This window comes from Octopus bimaculoides, chromosome 7, assembly GCF_046866305.1.
Source record: "Octopus bimaculoides isolate indiv1 chromosome 7, ASM4686630v1, whole genome shotgun sequence".
Lineage (NCBI taxonomy): Eukaryota > Metazoa > Mollusca > Cephalopoda > Octopoda > Octopodidae > Octopus > Octopus bimaculoides.
In genome coordinates, this window is record NC_142934.1 from 70,905,536 (window position 1) to 70,918,035 (window position 12,500).

General features: G+C 36.2%; 1 protein-coding gene across 1 annotated transcript in view; it reads right to left on the bottom strand.

Moving 5' to 3' along the window:
* Positions 1-12,500, bottom strand: part of LOC106874518 (nucleolar protein 4) — a 1,458,602-nt gene that overhangs the window by 1,174,812 nt on the left and 271,290 nt on the right.

Here is a 12,500-nt window from a genome sequence, read left to right on the forward strand (position 1 = left end):
GAAGTGTATCCTACATAAACACAAACACGTATGCGACTGTGTGTGTGTGTCTGTGAACACGCGCCCGTTACTTTGGCTTAATAAAGTGCTGCATATTAAACGGACTAACGGACTGGTAGCCTCAAAATTTCAGGTGAATATTATTTTTAACCTGGTAGTACAGTCTTACATTTTATACTTGCCGTATTATTTCCGCACACATGTCCTATTTAAACTGAACCTCAAATTCACAGTCGTTACTTTAAGGCGTACGTATCTCCAAGCGGAAGTATCAAAGTAGTCTAAAATATCCATTTTTGTTCTATAACAAAAGGTTAAATGATCATAGGAATTGCGCAGCTAAATTTCTTAACATGAAAACAGTAAAAATGAAAATGCGGACGTATGTAAATTTAATAATTAGAAAGAAGGGAAATGTTTAAAATTCAGAATATTTTGCAGTGGTAAGGGAATTAGAAATAAAAGTCTCTAAAACAAGCGAAAATATAATACAATGCATTACAAACATTTCGACGTCTAGCTTTGGAATGCGACAGTTCTTTCTTTCTTTCTTTCTTTCTTTCTTTCTTTCTTTCTTTCTTTCTTTCTTTCTTTCTCTCTTTCTTTCTTTCTTTCTATCTTTGTTTCTTTCTTTTTCCCTTTTATTTATGTATTTATTTATTGAAAAATGAATGAATGAATGAATAAATAAACGAAAAAAATAGAGTAATAAAAATACGACTGAGAATTCAAAAATTCAAAATTTGTGAAAATTCAAGAAAATAAATAATAAATTAATTAATTACTCATGATTAAGATCATTTAAAATTCTGCCAGAGATACAAAATAGTTGGTACAGAGTTGTAATAGTTTTGGTTGTAACAATTTCCCAGGCAAATTGTAACAGAGTAACTCCAGTGGTACTTTAGGATTTGAAAACGTGGTAGTAGATTTTTTATAAATGGGGGGAAGCGTATGATATATCTACACATGCACAATTACGTCCCCCTTTATCTTCTGAGTTCAAATTCCGTCGAAGTCGATTTTTAAATTTTTTAAATTTTTTTTACCTTTCATCTTCTCGGGGTCGATTGAATAAAAGTACCTGTCAAGTATTGAGATCGACTGAAATGACTACTCCATCCTCATAAATTCCAGGCTTTAAGCTCATAAGTAAACATGTTTATTATAGTCTCTCTCAAAGACACTAGCGTATGCAACATACTTATGCATAGGTGCGTGTACACATGCAAACACTTATATATGCGCACACATACACACACATGTCCGTTTGCATGTATACATACAAGTACACACGCGTGTGCAAATATAAACCACGTTTACTCACATATTCACGCTAACAATTTATATGCACGTATGTATAATCACACATGTATACATTCATTTATTATCCGAGGAAAAATATACAGGCATATATGAATTCGAATACAAACGCATATACACACATACGCATACATTATGAAATGCACGAACGAACACAGCATGACACGACCATGAGCCAAAGTTGTGTGCCACGATCTTCGATCTGAAATGTTCTAACGGGTTAGAATCGGCGTTCACATATTGTGTGACATTGTTTGGCCAAGCATGCGTGCCTAGTTCCATTGACTGCACTGGAAGCTGTGATTTTGTTTTATTTGTTTACCATTTGTTTTAGCATCCCAGTTCTCACCCACTACGCCAGAACTAGAACCATCAGTAGCATCACCACCCACATCAGATCAACACCATCAGCACGAGATGCACCACGTTTCATGCTCATTATGATCAGTAGCATCTCACTTGTTCTCTTTCGTCCGGCCATTGAATTGCAACTTACTTGGCAAGCAACTACATATTGCGCCAGATCTCACTTTCTCTTTCATTTTGATTCACTCTCTCTCTCTCTCCGTCTTTCTCCGTCTCTCTGTGTACGTGCGCGAGATTCATTTCCCTTTTTTTTTTAACAACACTGTCAACATTCCACAACGCACCACTTATCTCTCTCTCTCTTCTACTTTATCTTTTTTCTCTCTCTCTTCCACTTTCACTTTCACTTTCACTTTCCTCTCTGTCTCTCTTTGTGCATCCACCTATATATATATGTGTGTGTCTATGTGTGTGTGTGTGTGTGTATTTCTCATTTTCCCTTTCTATCAATACCATCAAACACATTCCACCACCCACGATCATAACACAACAATACCACTACCGGCTTCATTCCAGCATTCCCAAACCCCTCACTTCCATCACCGCAGTCCAGCCCCCCTCTCACTACCCAATCACAATTGCTACAGAATTATAATCGTAAGTGTTATATCATGTTACATGATGGTATCGTTGATACCGTCGATTTCAACTATTTCTAATGTCCCAAGCGACCCTTTGGTAACTGAAATCAGATTGATGCAAAACCATTTGCAAGGAGAAACAAGTTCGTTTGCGTCCCGAGACAAGTAATTATTTTCACACTGATATAGGTGCTTGCACGAATGGAGACATTTTGCTTTTAATTGTGTCCCAGTACTGTATTTCCCTTTGTTGGCTACAAGTTCCGATTTGCCAGTAATATATTTATGTATTTATTCTGTTATTTATTTGTTTTTACAATTATTTTTCGCTGTAATTTTCTATATACATTATCTTCGCTACGCATATTCAATATACGTTCAATCTATGTTTGAGTTGTGTTATATCTAATTACTTCTTTTTTTGTTTGCTTTGTTTCTTGTGAAAGCTTTTATGGTACTGAGAGGGTGATTGCCCTGACTATGTACTGCGTGAGTTGTTACTAAGGTGAAAGTATCTTGTGTAGAATATCTGTCGGATTTAGTATGGTAAATGTTTCGTTATCTTCGTGTGTTATTTATTTATTTTCTTTATTTATAGTTTTGTGTGAGCATGTGTGAATTGCTTTTACCTTTGTGGCTAAGTACGAATAGATTTTGAGTGCTGAGATAACAGAACAACAAGTGGTCGCGTGGTTTCTATATAAATATGCAACCTCTGAGCTGTAGCCCACTGTGGAGGAGATAAAATAATGCTATTAGGCTGGAGTTGTAGATCAGGATGCCCGTCTATTATACGTACAGGAATATGAGCTAGGAGCAGATTTTCTACGGAGTGTAGTTGAGAAGAAGAAGAAGAAGAAGAAGAAGAAGAAGAAGAAGAAGAAGAAGAAGAAGAAGAAGAAGAAGAAGAAGAAGAAGAAGAAGAAGAAGAAGAAGAAGAAGAAGAAGAAGAGAATGAATGAAGGAATGAAAGTGATACGCAACACCAGAAGGAACAGTAGCACGAAAGTGAACAAGCCCTAGAAACTGTTATTTCTTGCACATAAAGGTGGCAGCTTCGATGGTAACCGAGAAAATAACTTAGTCCTGAATACCATACCAGGGTTCAATGACCAAGAGTCCTATACTTCCAGTACCGTTTCATCCTATTGCAACGAACGTAATCGAATGGAGAAGGATGGTAATGAGTTGGGTAAGGTAGGAGAAATAGTATAAACAATACAAATAAATAAATAAATAAAAGAACAATCACCAGGATGGGCTGAAAAGAAAATTCAAGAGGAAGCATGCCTATCCTTTTCAAGTCACGGCTCTGAATTATTAAAGAAGAGCTGATCGAAAGCCTAAACGGCCTGAAGAAGGATGCGGTAGTGACGTACTTATTAAGTCAGCTTTTGTGGTAATTAGACTGACGGTGAACAACTAAACGAGTGATCTATTGAGAAATCCATGAGCTAATCTGAAGACGTAAAAGAATTCGACGTCCTATACCGAAATTGCTTACAACCTCTTTGAGAAGTCCTAGGTTTCGGTATCCGAAATGAAAGATGCTCGAGTTGGGAGAAAGGAACGCTAAATTATCCTAGGTGACTGCTTTCTATGTGTACATGGGTTACTCGTTTACTTGTTTCAGTCATTTGACTGCGGCCATGCTGGAACACTGCCTTTATTCGAGAAAATCGACCCCAGGACTTATTCTTTGTAAGCCTAGTACTTATTCTATCATCTCTTTTTGCCGAACCGCTAAACACACCAGCACCCCGTTTGTCAAGCGATGGTGGGTGGACAGGCACAGACACACATACATATATATATAACATCCAATTTTTATATAAAACTTTTCTGTGTGAATGTATGGTCTTGGCAAATATATATATTATTATCATTGTAAGAATAGTAGCAGGTAAAATGAATGGAGTGAGATACACAGAGTCTTATGCTATTTGCTTAATATACCTTTTTCAAATCCTCTGAATTTAAATGCAGTTAGGATTAAGTTCGCTGTTTGTCCTTATTATGCCAATGTTAGGAATAATTATTTCTAAGATTATTTAGCGATGTTATTGCTTGTTCTTTATTACACGTCTCATTAAAAAAAAGATGTTTTGTAATAAAATTAGATATTTTTCAGTTCCCAACTTAATTGCGGGGTCAGCGTAACCTAATCACAGTTTTCTACCAACTCCATAACACATACCAAAGAAAAAATCCCTACCTAACCCACTGCCAAAACAACTGATTAGTCAAAGAAAGAAGAATAAAAGAAAACAAGCAAACAAAAGAACCCCAATTCACTCACACACAAACACTCTCCCAGCCATATTCAGGAATACAGATCTTCTAACATCTTGCAATTAAATCGCTGATTTGGGAACATACGTCAAGTGCATACATACATACATACATACATACATACATGCATGCATACATGCATCCATGCATACATACAATCACACACACTAACACAGAGTCGCACACAAATACACACGCACACAAATACACACGCACACAAATACACACGCACACAACTGAAAGAAGAAACCGATATGGGTGCCTATACGCAGTTACTCGATAAAACAGAGATAGCAACAAAGTTCTCTAATCATATCGCAAATTAATGTTAATTAATGTAGCCTTAATATTTAGTTAATTAATGTAGCCTTAAATATACGTAAAGAGAGAATGGTTACCGTTGGAGGACACTTTTTCACATACTTCAGCGCAATCCAGTCTGAGCTGGATGATGATGACGATGATGATGATGATCATCATCATCATCGTCATCATCATCCTCCTCATCATCATCATCATCCTCTTCCTCATCATCCTCATCATCCTCCTCATCATCATCATCGTCGTCATCATCATCATCATCATCATCATCATCATCCTCATCATCATCGTCGTCATCATCATCATCATCCTCATCATCATCATCATCCTCATCATCATCATCATCATTATCATTATCCTCCTCCTCCTCCTCCTCATCATCATCATCATCATCCTCATCATCATCATCATCATCATCATCATCATCACCATCACCATCATCATCATCATCATCATCATCGTTATCATCATCATCATCATCATCAGACATGACAACGACATCAACAACAACGAACGAAGCCTGATAGTATTCTTTATGTTGCTCTCTCCACGCTTGCCTCTGTATCATTTATTGAGTCTTTCCTATCACTGTTAGCGATCTCTTTTGTCATTAACATAATAGTAAATATGTTCTTTGTCTTGTTGTAGTCTCAGCCTATTTATTTTTCTCAATATGGTGATAATCGGCGATATTTCCACGCCTGTGAACTAAGAGGTGGTCTTTATCTACGTATTGACAGTTCTCTCTATTGATATGTTTATTATTATATTATATTCGTTAAGGCAGTAGTGATGGGATAACATGTTGAGAAGATAAGGAAACGAAAAGCTATCCTGAGCAGGGAAAGAGACACAACATTAGAGACAGATATAATAAATACATAAAATACTGAGATAGCGAAAGAGGAAAGAATTTGCGAGGAAAGGGGTAGTAAGTAAACGCTGGCATAAGTATTATTTGAGGGCCATAAGTCTTAATATTTGCCGTGAGGATACAAGAGATAAACACCTACATAGAAACTGTTTGAAACTGGGTAGAGTACTAACAAAAATTTCGAGCAGCAGCAGCAGCAGCAGCAGCAGCAGTAGCAGCAGTAGTAGTAGTAGTAGTAGTAGTAGTAGTAGTAGTAGTAGTAGTAGTGGTGGTGGTGGTAGAGATGGATGAACATTTGAGTGTCACATCCTGGGAAAGAGGAATTTCTATTAAAGTCCAGAATATATAGAAATTTATATCAAAGCTTAAAAGTAACACTAACATTAGGCCATGAAGCAAATGAATGAATCAAAGAATAAATAAATGAAAGAAAGAATAGAGATTATGAAGAGAGATAAACAGACGATATCTATCAATTCATACACATATAGGAACACGAACAGAACTATATTGTTCCCCCACCCACCTACCCACCCACTCACTATCTCTGTCGTTATATAGACTCATATATATATATATATATATATATATATATATATATATATATATATATATAAGCGATTTCCAATCAGAAGATGGGTCCAGTGTAATCCGTGGGTAGGAGAGGTGCAGCCGGAGGGTGTAAAGTTCAGAATCAAACAGTCCAGAAAGAGTAGATCCAGAAGGAAAGAAGGTAGAATCCAAAAGTTCGTGTGTGATGAGAGGAGACAGGGTTAGTCTCCCATATATATATATATATATATATATATATATATATATATATATATATATATATATATATATATATATATATATATATATATATATATATATGTATCTATATATTATGATCTACCTCTTTTATCCCTCTGTAGACACAAACACACACACGTATATATATATATATATATATATATATGTATATATATATATATATATATATATATATATATATATACATACATATAGAGCTGCGCATAGACACATTTACAGAGAGAGAGGGAGTGGGAAAGAGTGCGTGAGAGAGACGGGAAGAAAGAGGAGGAGAAAAGAAACACGAGTAAACAAATAACCATATACACATCCATTTCTCTATGCACGTATAAGTGTATGCATGTACAAATTCATTCCTATAACATGGTCACACATATGAAGCTATACACGAAAGCACAATCATAAATTATACGCTCACTCACACATTCAACGTTATATACGTTCTTATACATCCACACACAAATCCACACACACACACACACAGAAACTCAGATAAACACATAGACACATATTGACAAACTCCACAGAAACTAGAGATTTGTATAAACAGGGAATACTGCGATGCTTATCACATAGAAAATGCAAAGATAACGGTAGGAGGATATAGCGAAAACCCATTAAACTGTAGGGAAATCCAGAGAAATAGAAGACTTCCTTCACACTGCCATATTTTCATATGCAAGTCGCATACATATATTTCATACATTAGGGAATTCGATGGAGAGAGACCAGATGAACGAATAACGTTCCGAGATGAAATTTTCTATCATCATACATACTCACGTACGCTCACGCACACCCTCTCCACTACGTATATATTTATTCATACATACATAACTGCCATTATGGATGGAAAGAAAGCAGATACGTATGAGTATATATTATCTTTTGGGAATTTCATACACAGGGAGTATGATATAACGTTAAGAATATTGAAAGGTTCAATAAACAAGAAATGCCTTTATGATTATAATACATACATGCAGACATACATATATATATATGCGTGCATGTGTGTGTATGTATGTGTGTGTGTGTATGTGTGTGTGTGTGTGTGTGTGCGTGCACGCGCACGTCTGTGTACAAATATATGCACATATATGTGTAAATGTGAGCGAGTGTGCATTTACGTGCATGAATGCGTGCTTGTTGATCTTTGTCTTTATGACTGAGTATATGTTTGTGAGTATAATATTGTTTAACCCCAGAGTAGATCTGATCAAGCACAACAATGATGAAAGGTGTTCAGTCGTTTTGTTTACGGCAGAGTATCTTGGACTACATTATGTCAATGACTAGATTTAATTCGAGGGCAATTTGGCCTCTGTTTCGAGCTATTTAGCACAAGCATATAAGGAACATGCACACATAATTTGGGTTTAAGCATGATGTCGCAGATTGCTTTAAAATAATTTTCTTCATTAACATCCTTAATAATCGAGGGATTCCTAGTTAACATATTACGCTGATTTAGCGAAGAATGTAACGTAGCGAGTGAGACTAAAATATCAAGTAATTTATTCTCTATGTCTCTTATATACAACATAAATATTCGTGTGTACACATACACCAAATAGGAGATGTCCCTTATAAGTTCTCGACCTACCAGATATTCAGTCTTCATCCCCTCCATTGATCCTTTACTATCCCAGAAAAAAAAAAAAACGTCGGAGAATGAAGTCCCATACAAACAAAAACCCTGTCTAGGATTCCTCTAATTATAGTTTTTGGTTGACAACAACAGCTCTTCAGATAGATGCTATTGTACCCACTTTTTCACAGCTACCGCATCCTTGTCATCAGATGCTTGTTACGAAAGAAAGTTCTTCACAGGAGGAAGTCGAGTACGTGGTTTCTTGGCAAAAATATGGGTGGTTACTCATTTTCATGATGAATATGAATAATTTTCAGACTCTTGTTCGGTCCTTTCACCTGATACAGCTCGCTGTTCACCGTGCAGATACATACCAGACATTCAAGGGGAATTACGTTCTTTATCGCTGGATCTTGAACATTTTAGGACTTGGAGAACGATAGTGAGTATTGTCTTCTGGAACTGTTTTTTTTTTCTTTTCATTCAGAATGCAATAAAAAAATTATTGTTTAGAATCAAATGGAAATATTATTTTACATTTCGTATGTTAAACGGCCTGCTGCAAGTAAATTCATATTAATATAACGGACTATAATTTTTACAATTAATCTATAAGATGACATGCTCGATATGAAATCCTATAAAGATTTCTTCTTATATATAATTCGTGGCTTACTCAAGCAAGAGATCCTAGTGAAGTGTGATCTCACCGCTGTTTCAAATTCTGACTAATGTCACTCCAATTCACATATGTCAGCATTGTCTTTGGTAAAGAAAAAAAGAAATAGTAAGAAATATCGCAATATCTCATCTACTTTCATGTAAATATATAGGTCATTGTGCTTAGACACATGAAACTAACTTTACATAAAAGTAGTGAGCGTTACCGAAGAATCGGGAATTTGAATCGTTATTAATTCTCGGTAGGAGCTGGTTCAATATATTTCTGTTGATAATGTAAGTGAGAAATGCATTAGTGAACTGCCTTCCCTTAAATGGGAATTGCAGAAAATAAAAATGATTATTACTACTTACTGATGATGTTAACAACAGCTGATATACTATATACTATACAAAATGAAACTAGGACAAACGTATGCGTGTGTACAAGTGTGGGATACCACGTAAATATAGAGGTGTGTATAAGTTTATTTATATGTGTACACATCTTATGTGCGTATGTGTGTATGCGTACGCATGTGCGTCTGCGAAAATGGCGATGGTAATTAAGGCTCCAACGCTAATGAAATTACAAAGAAAGTATTTGCAGGAATCAGGAAAGTGTATGCTGCAGGAATCAAGAAGAATGTACAGAGGTGGGGAATTTTTTCTTTCAGATAAAATCGCTGTGCTAAAAATTAATGAGACGCTGGGCCTGGCAGCAGCAACAACAACAACACCAGATTTATCAACATCATCACAAACAGCAGCTGAGTCAGTAGACAATCTAACGCTAACAGCAAAGTAAGAATTATTGTTATTATTCTTGTGATCACTTTCGATTCCGTCTTCAAGCTATTTAAATTCTCTTAGACCACTGATACACTCGGGAAAACTATGAGACAAAATCTTATTTCCTTTAATCATCATCATCATCATCATCATCTTCTTCTTCTTCTTCTTCTTCTTCTTCTTCTTCTTCTTCTTCTTCTTCTTCTTCTTCTTCTTCTTCTTCTTCTTCTTCTTCTTCTTCTTCTTCTTCTTCTTCTATTACGTTCTATTGTTACTATTAACGTCAAAGTATAGGCGGTAGGCTGGCAGAATCGTTAACCATCCGGATAAAAATTCGAAGCGGCATTTCAACCAACTTTACATTCCGAGTTCAAACTCCGCAGTGGCCGAATGTCTTTCATCCATTCAGGGTCGTTGGAATAAATCCTACTTGAGCACTGGGTTCGGTGCAATCGTTGTGTATCATCCTCTCAAATTCTTAAACCTTGTGACTAAAGTTGAAAGGATTATTAAAAATCAATGTTATTTTACTTCTGTAATGGTTTGATTCTTCGTGTCCACATAGTATAATAAAGACATTTGTACTTACTTCGATTTCAAATTTAAAGGGGTGCATTAGAAGAAATGGTTGAACATTAGATAAAATACCTTAATGTACTCCTGCTATTTGAGTGCAATCTCCCAGGTTCAATGAAACCAGGCTTTTGAGACTCCTGTATTCAATGAAAACACTTACTTAAGTAACTAAAACTTTCCTTAGAAACTGATGTTCTTTGCCATAATTTCGACATTATTATTATTATTATAATAATCAAGGCGGTGATCTGGCAGAATCGTCAGCGCGATGAACGGAATGCTTAGCTTTATTGCGCCCGTCGCTACGTTCTGTGTTAAAATTTCTCCGAGGTCTTTCATCCTTTCAGGGTCGATAAATTAAGGACCAACGAACCACTGGGGTCGATGCAATCAACTTAATCTCCTCCTCCAAGCTACCCTTGTGGCAAAAAATTGAAGTCATTGTTATTATAATTATCAGTAGTAGTAGTAGCTATGCTAGAATGAATAATTAAGTAGTAGTATCACCAAAAACTGCAATGGAAGAAATGGTAAGAAATTTCATCACAAAACAACTGGAGGAAAATATATACCTAAACATATATCTGTTCGAGTTGAATAAAATAGTTTTGTAAGTGGGTCGTATCTTACTCACTAAGTAGCACACGCATGCGCTCCCACGCATGTGCTATACACCCCTCGACTTATTTTAATGCATATATATATGTGTGTGTGTGTGTGTGTGTGTGTGTGTGTGTTTGTGTGTGTGTGTGTGTGTGTTTGTGTATGTGTAAGTATATATACACGTATATATATATACATACACACACACATACCCAAACACACACACACACACGTAGGTGTGTGTGCGTGTGTGTGTGTGTGTACGTGTGTGTGTGTGCGTGTGTGTGCACAGATAGAGATACAGACGCATCCTACTCACACACATATAAATTTAATGAAATAGATTGTATAGGCATAGCAAATATATAGTTCCATCCGAGAGTCTATATGAATATACATTTACCTTTGTAGTATGTTTATCTGCATTTTTATATGCCAATTTATATATATGTCTTTATCCGTATTTTGTACACATGCATACACCACACAAATATATATATATATATATATATATATGTATATATATATATATATATATATATATATATATATATATATATATAATATGTGTGTGTGTGTGTATGTGTGTATGTGTTTCCTTGATTGTGTGTGTTGATTTATCTTTGTATGCGTTCTGTTTTCGTCTCTTTTTGCCCTTAAATGCAAATCCTTTCATAGAGATATACAAAAATATATGCGCATAAATATCCCATGTAGGAGATTAATATATTGTCAGTTTGTACGAATCAAACATTTTTATAACGCAGGAGGGAAGCTTTCATTTCATATTCGCATGTACACACATATTCAGATAATGAGAGAGTAAAGGAGTAGGAAAGAGACAGAGAAAGGTAATAAGGGGATAAAGAGAGAAACAATGAGAGAGAAACAAAGTGAGAGGAATGATTATGTATGTATGTGTGCTTGTGTGCGTTTGATTGGAAAGAGGAATAGAGAAAAGCATGCATACATTCAAATCACCTCCCCTTCATGCTAACATACACATGCAAAGATTCAGTTCCATAGACGTACAAAGCTCAAAGCCGAGAATATTGCATATAGTTATTGAAGTGTGTTCGCGTAGAGTGTGGCGAAACGTGAGCATGCGCACATAGAATCACTAAAACTTGATTCTTTTATGGCGACGCAATCTCTGGTCGTTATTATTGTCGGAGACAATTCTTTGAAGTTAGCGCGGTCCAAGAGGAGATTTTTCCTGTCTGTTATATCTCCAGTGATTGTGCTCCGACGAAACCCGATCATCATCGATTCTATTTCGCACAGGGGGCCACAGCTACCGGATCGATATTGGCATAACCTTTGCCGAAGTGGGTCAGATGGTTGCTTGGCATTCGGAAGTTTACTGTCGTAGTCCTACTTCCCATTCTTTAATTCCCCTCCACCACCTACTGCACTTAACGTGTGCTAGTGAGCGTAATCTGTGTGTGTGTGTGTGTGTGTCCTTGAATGCATGTCTTGTGTGTATGAGTTTATGTGCTTGAATGTAGCATGCATAGTTTTACTCAGGTCGGGTGGCTGAGAGAAGCCACTGATCAAATTGATGATAGCAATGATGTGACTATTGTTATTACTACTACCGCTGTTTAGTCTGTTGTTGTTGTTGTTGTTGTTGTTGTTGTTGCTGAGGCTGGTACTGCTACTGTTACTGCTGCTGAACTCAGGTGTATGTGATGATAACGATGAG